The 7,140-nt window shown below is 37.7% G+C and overlaps 1 pseudogene; it reads right to left on the bottom strand.

The window, feature by feature from the left end:
• Window positions 1–388: 388 nt before the first annotated feature.
• On the bottom strand, window positions 389–1,354 carry LOC106700889 (olfactory receptor 7E24-like; annotated as a pseudogene).
• Between the last annotated feature and the right edge of the window lie 5,786 nt (window positions 1,355–7,140).

The following is a 7,140-nucleotide window of genomic DNA, read 5'->3' as shown; positions in this document are numbered from 1 at the left end:
GAGTTGTGGAAAACTTGTAAATTTTCAACACATCTAAAGGGAATTAATCATTGTTTGAAGCTGCTTCAGTACCAAAGAAACATCATAGAATCTCTGTAGATAGAATGAGATTTAGGCAAAGAGTGATTATGATACACAAAGGATCCTAAAATTCCCTGCTGTCATGTTAAACCATAAAAGAGAAGCAATATTCAGGTGTAACACAAAGAAAGGAATGTAGGTCATACCTGTGGCAGATTCATTTTGATATATGGCAAAACCAATACAATATTGTAAAGTTAAATAAAATAAAATTTAAAAAAAGAGTTGCAAAATGACATCATGAGAGAGGTAAAATGTTCAGATCTCCAGGTTTAGTTTTGCTACCTTTTCTATGGGTGGCCAGATCTTAAGATGAGAAGGTTTTGCTGAGGAACCTACACGTGGCCCTTTTGATGTCTCTGTTCCTTATACTGTAGATGAAGGGATTCAGCATGAGGGTGACCACAGTTTATACCACTGAGGCCACTGCATCCTTCCTGAGATTGTTAAACAGCTGAGCTGAGGTACTCACCAAGGTCTGTTCCTTAAAATAAGCAAGCAACTGTCAGGTGAGAACCACTGGTGGAGAAGGCTTTATATATCTCACCTGATGAGGGCACCCTCAGAAAAGAGACAAGAATTTTATAGTAAGAAAAAAAGATACCTGATGTAGGGAGAAAAACAGAGATGGCACCAATAATACACCTGACTATACTCTTTGTGTGTCAGAGCAGAGAAGGGTCACAGAAGAAACTAGAAATTTCTACGTCCTAGAAGCAGGTAAGTTGTAACACGATCAGATTGTGAACCTGAGAATCCAAAAGCCTAACCAAAACAGACACCAAAACTAAGGAGCAATAGAGGCGCGGGTTCATGACAACCCTGTAGTGCAGTGGGTGACAGGTGGCCACAAGCCTGTCATAGGCCATCACAGGAAGAAGAGTACTATCCATGTACCCCAAAACATAAAAGTAGAGATCTGTTGTCAGGCAGCCTGCATAGAGGGTGACACTGCTATTAGTTTGGATGTTCACAGTCATCTTAGGGATAGTGTTGGAGATGAAACCAATGTTAGCCAAGGACAGGTTGGAGAGGAAGAAGTACATGGGGGTGTGGAGGTGAGGGTCAGAGGTGACAGCCAGGATGATGAGTAGGTTCCCCAGCACGGTGACCAGGTACATGGACAGGAAGAGTCCAAAAAGGAAAGGCTGAAGTTCTGGATCATTGAGAGGCCCAGGAGGAAGAATTTTGAGACAGTGGTTAGATTTCCAGTTCTATGTAGCTTGGCTATCTTTGGGAAACAAAAAGAGGACTGGAAAAATAGGAAATACATAAACTGTCATGTAGCACTATGTCTATATTTTGGATTCAACCAACTCATTTCTAAGATTATACACCGCTGTTCCTTCAGCAGTGTTTCTCACTGTGACAAATTTGCTTAGAATTTTTCATCCTTGATTTCTGTGTTACACACGTCTGTCTATAAACTCTTAGATTATAAAACTTCATGAAAAGTGAAAGGAAGCAAGAACATTAGAGTTAATATATCTATGATCTTAGTTAAATATAGCCTATTCTTTAGAAATAACATATAATGAGAGATTCCCTTCCCCTTCTAAGAAAATATATAATAATTAAAATATAAAGAAATTAAGTCATTCATATAAATCTTATTTTCTTCAAATACAATTTTAGGCATTTCCTTCATTTAGAATATTTAGAAATATCTATGAAATACAGGACTATGTTATCTGGATTCTGATTTAAAAATGAATATTCATAATCAGAACACAGTTTATTTGATATTCAGAGTTTTATCATCTTTGATTTTCTGTCTTCCTTCCTTCATGAAATAGCGATTACTCAAATATTAGAGGTTATCTTCTAGAACTCATTTAGTATATACGTCATACCTTTTGAGGAGGTCAAATTTCAATCAATATTGTTTAATTAATTGCACATGATCTAATGCGTTGGTGACTACAAAGATGGTATTCCTGTGCACAGCATTGTCAATGATTACATGATAATGAAGTTTAAGAAACCCACTTGAAATATTTTATCTTATACAGGTTATTTGTTTCAATACCGTCTCTCTCTCTTTTTTTTTTTTTCAGTACCATCTCGATTAAATGTCTGATGTGTGAGACCACTTTACATTTTTGGACTCTGTTCTGTACTGGCAGAAAAATACTGCTTCATTGTTTTTTTTTTCAGTTTATTGAAATTATTGACAAAACTGCATATTTGGGTTGCGCCACTTGAAAGTCTTTAAAAGATGTACAAAATGATGATTTAATACACATACACATGGAGAATAATTACCACAGTCAAGTTAAGTAATGTATCTGGAAGCTCACATATTTTCTATTTGTGTGTGTGTGTAGTACCAGTTAAGCAAATCTCTCTTAGCAGATTTCATGAACACAACCAGAATTATTAGCTATAGTAACCAGGCTATTTATTAGATCCCAGAATTTATTCAATTTATAACTGAAAGTTTGTACCCTTTTACTAACATTTCCCACTTTCCTCACCACCAGTCCTCACAAGTACAGTTCTAATCTATGGTCCTAAAAGTTTAATTTTCTTCTACACCTAAGTGAGATCATAGTGGATTTGACTGTCTGTGTCTGGTGTATATATTTTAATAAGCATAATATTCTCCAGATCCATCCATGTTGTCACAAATGGCAAGATTTCCTTCTTTGTATGGCTGAGTAATAGTCTATTGTCTTTATATACACACCATATTTTTCTACCTGCTCATCTGTCAACAGACACGTTTTCATACTTTCACTGTTTCAAATAATATCACAATGACAGGGGAGTAGAGATATCTCTTCGAGGTTCTGACTTCATTTCTTTGGCAACTACCATGACGTGGGGTGCTGGATCCTAAGGTAGTTCTACTTCAGTTTGCTCCTTTTTTTAATTTTTAAAGAAACCTCCTTTCTGTTTTCTGTAATAGCTGTACAAATGTTTTTTCCCATCAACCAGGTACAAGGGTTTTTTTCCCTCTACACCCTCACCGACACTTTTTTGTTTGTTTTAATTTTATTTTATTTTTAAACTTTACATAATTGTATTAGTTTTGCCAAATATCAAAATGAATCCGCCACAGGTATACATGTGCTCCCCATCCTGAACCCTCCTCCCTCCTCCCTCCCCATACCATCCCTCTGGGTCGTCCCAGTGCACTAGCCCCAAGCATCCAGTATCGTGCATCGAACCTGGACTGGCAACTCGTTTCTTACATGATATTTTACATGTTTCAATGTCATTCTCCCAAATCTTCCCACCCTCTCCCTCTCCCACAGAGTCCATAAGACTGTTCTATACATCAGTGTCTCTTTTGCTGTCTCGTACACCGGGTTATTGTTGTTGTTTTTAAATAGTAGCCATCCTAACAGATGTGAGGCCATATTTAATGTAGATTTTGACCAACTTTTCCTGATATTAGCAATGTTGAGCACATTTTCATATACCTGGTAGTCTTGTTTTCCTGATCATAACCTCTTATTTACATTGAAGAGCTTAGCATAAGGAAAATTCCTACAGGTGAGAATGCAGACCTTTGCATGTATGCATGCCTGCTAAGTTGCTTCAGTCATGTCTGACTCTTTGTGACCCTATGGACTGTAGCCCCCCAGGCTCCTCTGTCCAAGTGATTCTCCAGGCAAGAAGACTGGAGTGGGTTGCCATATCCTCCTCCAGGGATCTTCCTGACCCAGGGATTGAACCCAAGTCTCTTGTCTCTCACATCTCCTGCACTGGCAGGTGGGTTCTTTACCACTGAGCCAACGGGGAAGCCCCCTCTAAATCTAGTTAACAGAATTTCATATCAGTGCTTCCTAATAAAGGAATTGCAATCTTATACTTCTGTGTCCATTTGATTGATGATTTGCATGTGCTTATTTTAAAATACACAACAACCCTAGCTTCATCTAGAACGAATTTCAGTATCTCTACATGTGTGCTTTTTGGTCACCCTAATGTGAAGCTGGACTTGATAAACACTGCCTTAAAATATTGCCCAACTTAGATAAAGCTCCATGAATATTACTTATTATTATTCTCATCAATACCCACTACTTATTTTTAAAATATAAACATTAATTAATATATGCTTCAATCTCACAGTTGATAAAGATTTGAAATATTAATGATATGGTTTAACTTTTCTTGGAATTTCAGCTCCATCTCATTCCTCTGCATACACATCCCCAAAAGGAACCAGTGTCATGAAGTTGATGAGTATTATTTCCTTGTCAGTGTTTCAATAATGTCAATTTCATTTATGTATCCATAACTAGCTTCTTAAAATCTTTCTTAAACAGAATACTACCCTTATTGCCTCTAAGATGCTCTTGTTTACCACAACTTTGAGGTTAAGTCTCCTTGTGAAATACATAAAACTACTTCAAACATTTACCTGATGCACATTATCATGTAAGGATATACAATATTTTCTTTATTGCATAAAATTATGTTTATATGTATTGATTTAAATTTTAAAAATTTAAAATATATGTTTTGCATTCATTTAAAATGCATTAATATATAATTTGATATATTGAATTTATATATTAAATAAATATTTAATTTACATTATATATATCATATTTGTCATATTACTTATATTAGTTTATTCTCAAATAACCTGGAGAAGGCATGGTAATCCACTTCAGTATTCTTGCCTGGAGAATCCCATGAACAGAGGAGCCTGGCATGTTATAGTCCATGGAGTTGAAAAGAGACATGCATGAAATGACTTAACACATACACACATTCTCAAATAATCCTACAAAAATTCTTGTATCTTTCTTTGTATTGTATGATGAGAACTTGTATATATTATGTGAGTGGTGATTAGTTATTCAATTTCTAACAATTGGTATATAATCAGGTTTACTAATGTTCAGATCAGATCAGATCAGATCAGTCGCTCAGTCGTGTCCGACTCTTTGGGACCCCATGAATCGCAGCACGCCAGGCCTCCCTGTCCATCACCAACTCCTTGAGTTCACTGAGACTCACGTCCATCGAGTCAGTGATGCCATCCAGCCATCTCATCCTCTGTCGTCCCCTTCTCCTCTTGCCCCCAATCCCTCGCAGCATCAGAGTCTTTTCAAATGAGTCAACTCTTCACATGAGGTGGCCAAAGTACTGGAGTTTCAGCTTTAGCATCATTCCTTCCAAAGAAACCCCAGGGCTGATCTCCTTCAGAATAGACTGGTTGGATCTCCTTGCAGTCCAAGAGACTCTCAAGAGTCTTCTCCAACACCACAGTTCAAAAGCATCAATTCTTTGGTGCTCAGCCTTCTTCACAGTCCAACTCCCACATCCATACATGACCACTGGAAAAACCATAGCCTTGACTAGACGGACCTTTTTTGGCAAAGTAATGTCTCTGCTTTTGAATATGCTATCTAGGTTGGTCATAACTTTCCTTCCAAGGAGTAGGCGTCTTTTAATTTCATGGCTGCAGTCACCATCTGCAGTGATTTTGGAGCCCAGAAAAATAAAGTCTGACACTGTTTCCACTGTTTCCCCATCTATTTCCCATGAAGTGATGGGACCGGATGCCATGATCTTTGTTTTCTGAATGTTGAGCTTTAAGCCAACTTTTTCACTCTCCACTTTCACTTTCATCAAGAGGCTTTTTAGTTCCTCTTCACTTTCTGCCATAAGGGTGGTGTCATCTGCATATCTGAGGTTATTGATGTTTCTCCCGTCAATCTTGATTCCAGCTTGTGCTTCTTCCAGTCCAGCGTTTCTCATGATGTACTCTGCATATAAGTTAAATAAACAGGGTGACAATATACAGCCTTGACGTACTCCTTTTCCTATTTGGAACCAGTCTGTTGTTCCATGTCCAGTTCTAACTGTTGCTTCCTGACCTGCATACAAATTTCTCAAGAGACAGATCAGGTGGTCTGGTATTTCCATCTCTTTCAGAATTTTCCACAGTTTATTGTGATCCACACAGTCAAAGGCTTTGGCATAGTCAATAAAGCAGAAATAGATGTTTTTCTGGAACTCTCTTGCTTTTTCCATGATCCAGCGGATGTTGGCAATTTGATCTCTGGTTCCTCTTCCTTTTCTAAAACCAGCTTGAACATCAGGAAGTTCACGGTTCACATATTGCTGAAGCCTGGCTTGGAGAATTTTGAGCATTACTTTACTAGCGTGTGAGATGAGTGCAATTGTGTGGTAGTTTGAGCATTCTTTGGCATTGCCTTTCTTTGGGATTGGAATGAAAACTGACCTTTTCCAGTCCTGTGGCCACTGCTGAGTTTCCCAAATTTGCTGGCATAGTGAGTGCAACACTTTCACAGCATCATCTTTCAGTATTTGGAATAGCTCAACTGGAATTCCATCACTCCACTAGCTTTGTTCGTAGTGATGCTTTCTAAGGCCCACTTGACTTCACATTCCAGGATGTCTGGCTCTAGGTGAGTGATCACACCATCGTGATTATCTTGGTGGTGAAGATCTTTTTTGTACAGTTCTTTTGTGTATTCTTGCCATCTCTTCTTAATATCTTCTGCTAATGTTAACTTTCTGTATTTGTTGCAATACAAAAATCATTTTCTATAAACTAAGTACCTGGTGACAATTACTTAATATGGGCTCATAGCATTTTCATCTTTTATACATAATATTTTCAACCTTAGATTTCAATGCTGGACTGCAAAACATGACTATTCATAGAAAACTCAATAATCTACCATGTTAATGTCCATATAGTTCATGTAAATTGCTGCCTCATTCCCATAATTCACAGGTAGACTCACTAAACCAAAAGAGAATGAATCAGTTCTCCTACCTTCATTTCACATCCTGGACCAATAGAGCAGGTTAGAAAAGAAATGCTTATGAGCTACGGTGGAGGGGACTGACAATAGGTGGATTTGTCACAGTTTTAGTCCTGAATCTTCCCTAAAACCTAGATCAAGGTTTTAATCCTTTTGTCTTTTACCCCCTGTATGTGGAGTGTGCTTCCACCTCTCTGTGCTTCTGTTCCTTTCTGGAAAAAAAAGAGTCTAACATCCACTTCTGCAATTATGTCATAGCCAAGACACGTTTGGAACTTATACATATTTGGTCATTTAA

The sequence above is a fragment of the Bos mutus genome, chromosome 7 (genome assembly GCF_027580195.1).
Source record: "Bos mutus isolate GX-2022 chromosome 7, NWIPB_WYAK_1.1, whole genome shotgun sequence".
Classification (NCBI taxonomy): domain Eukaryota; kingdom Metazoa; phylum Chordata; class Mammalia; order Artiodactyla; family Bovidae; genus Bos; species Bos mutus.
Note: the sequence above shows the minus strand (reverse complement) of the source record. Positions and strands in the feature narration are given on the sequence as shown.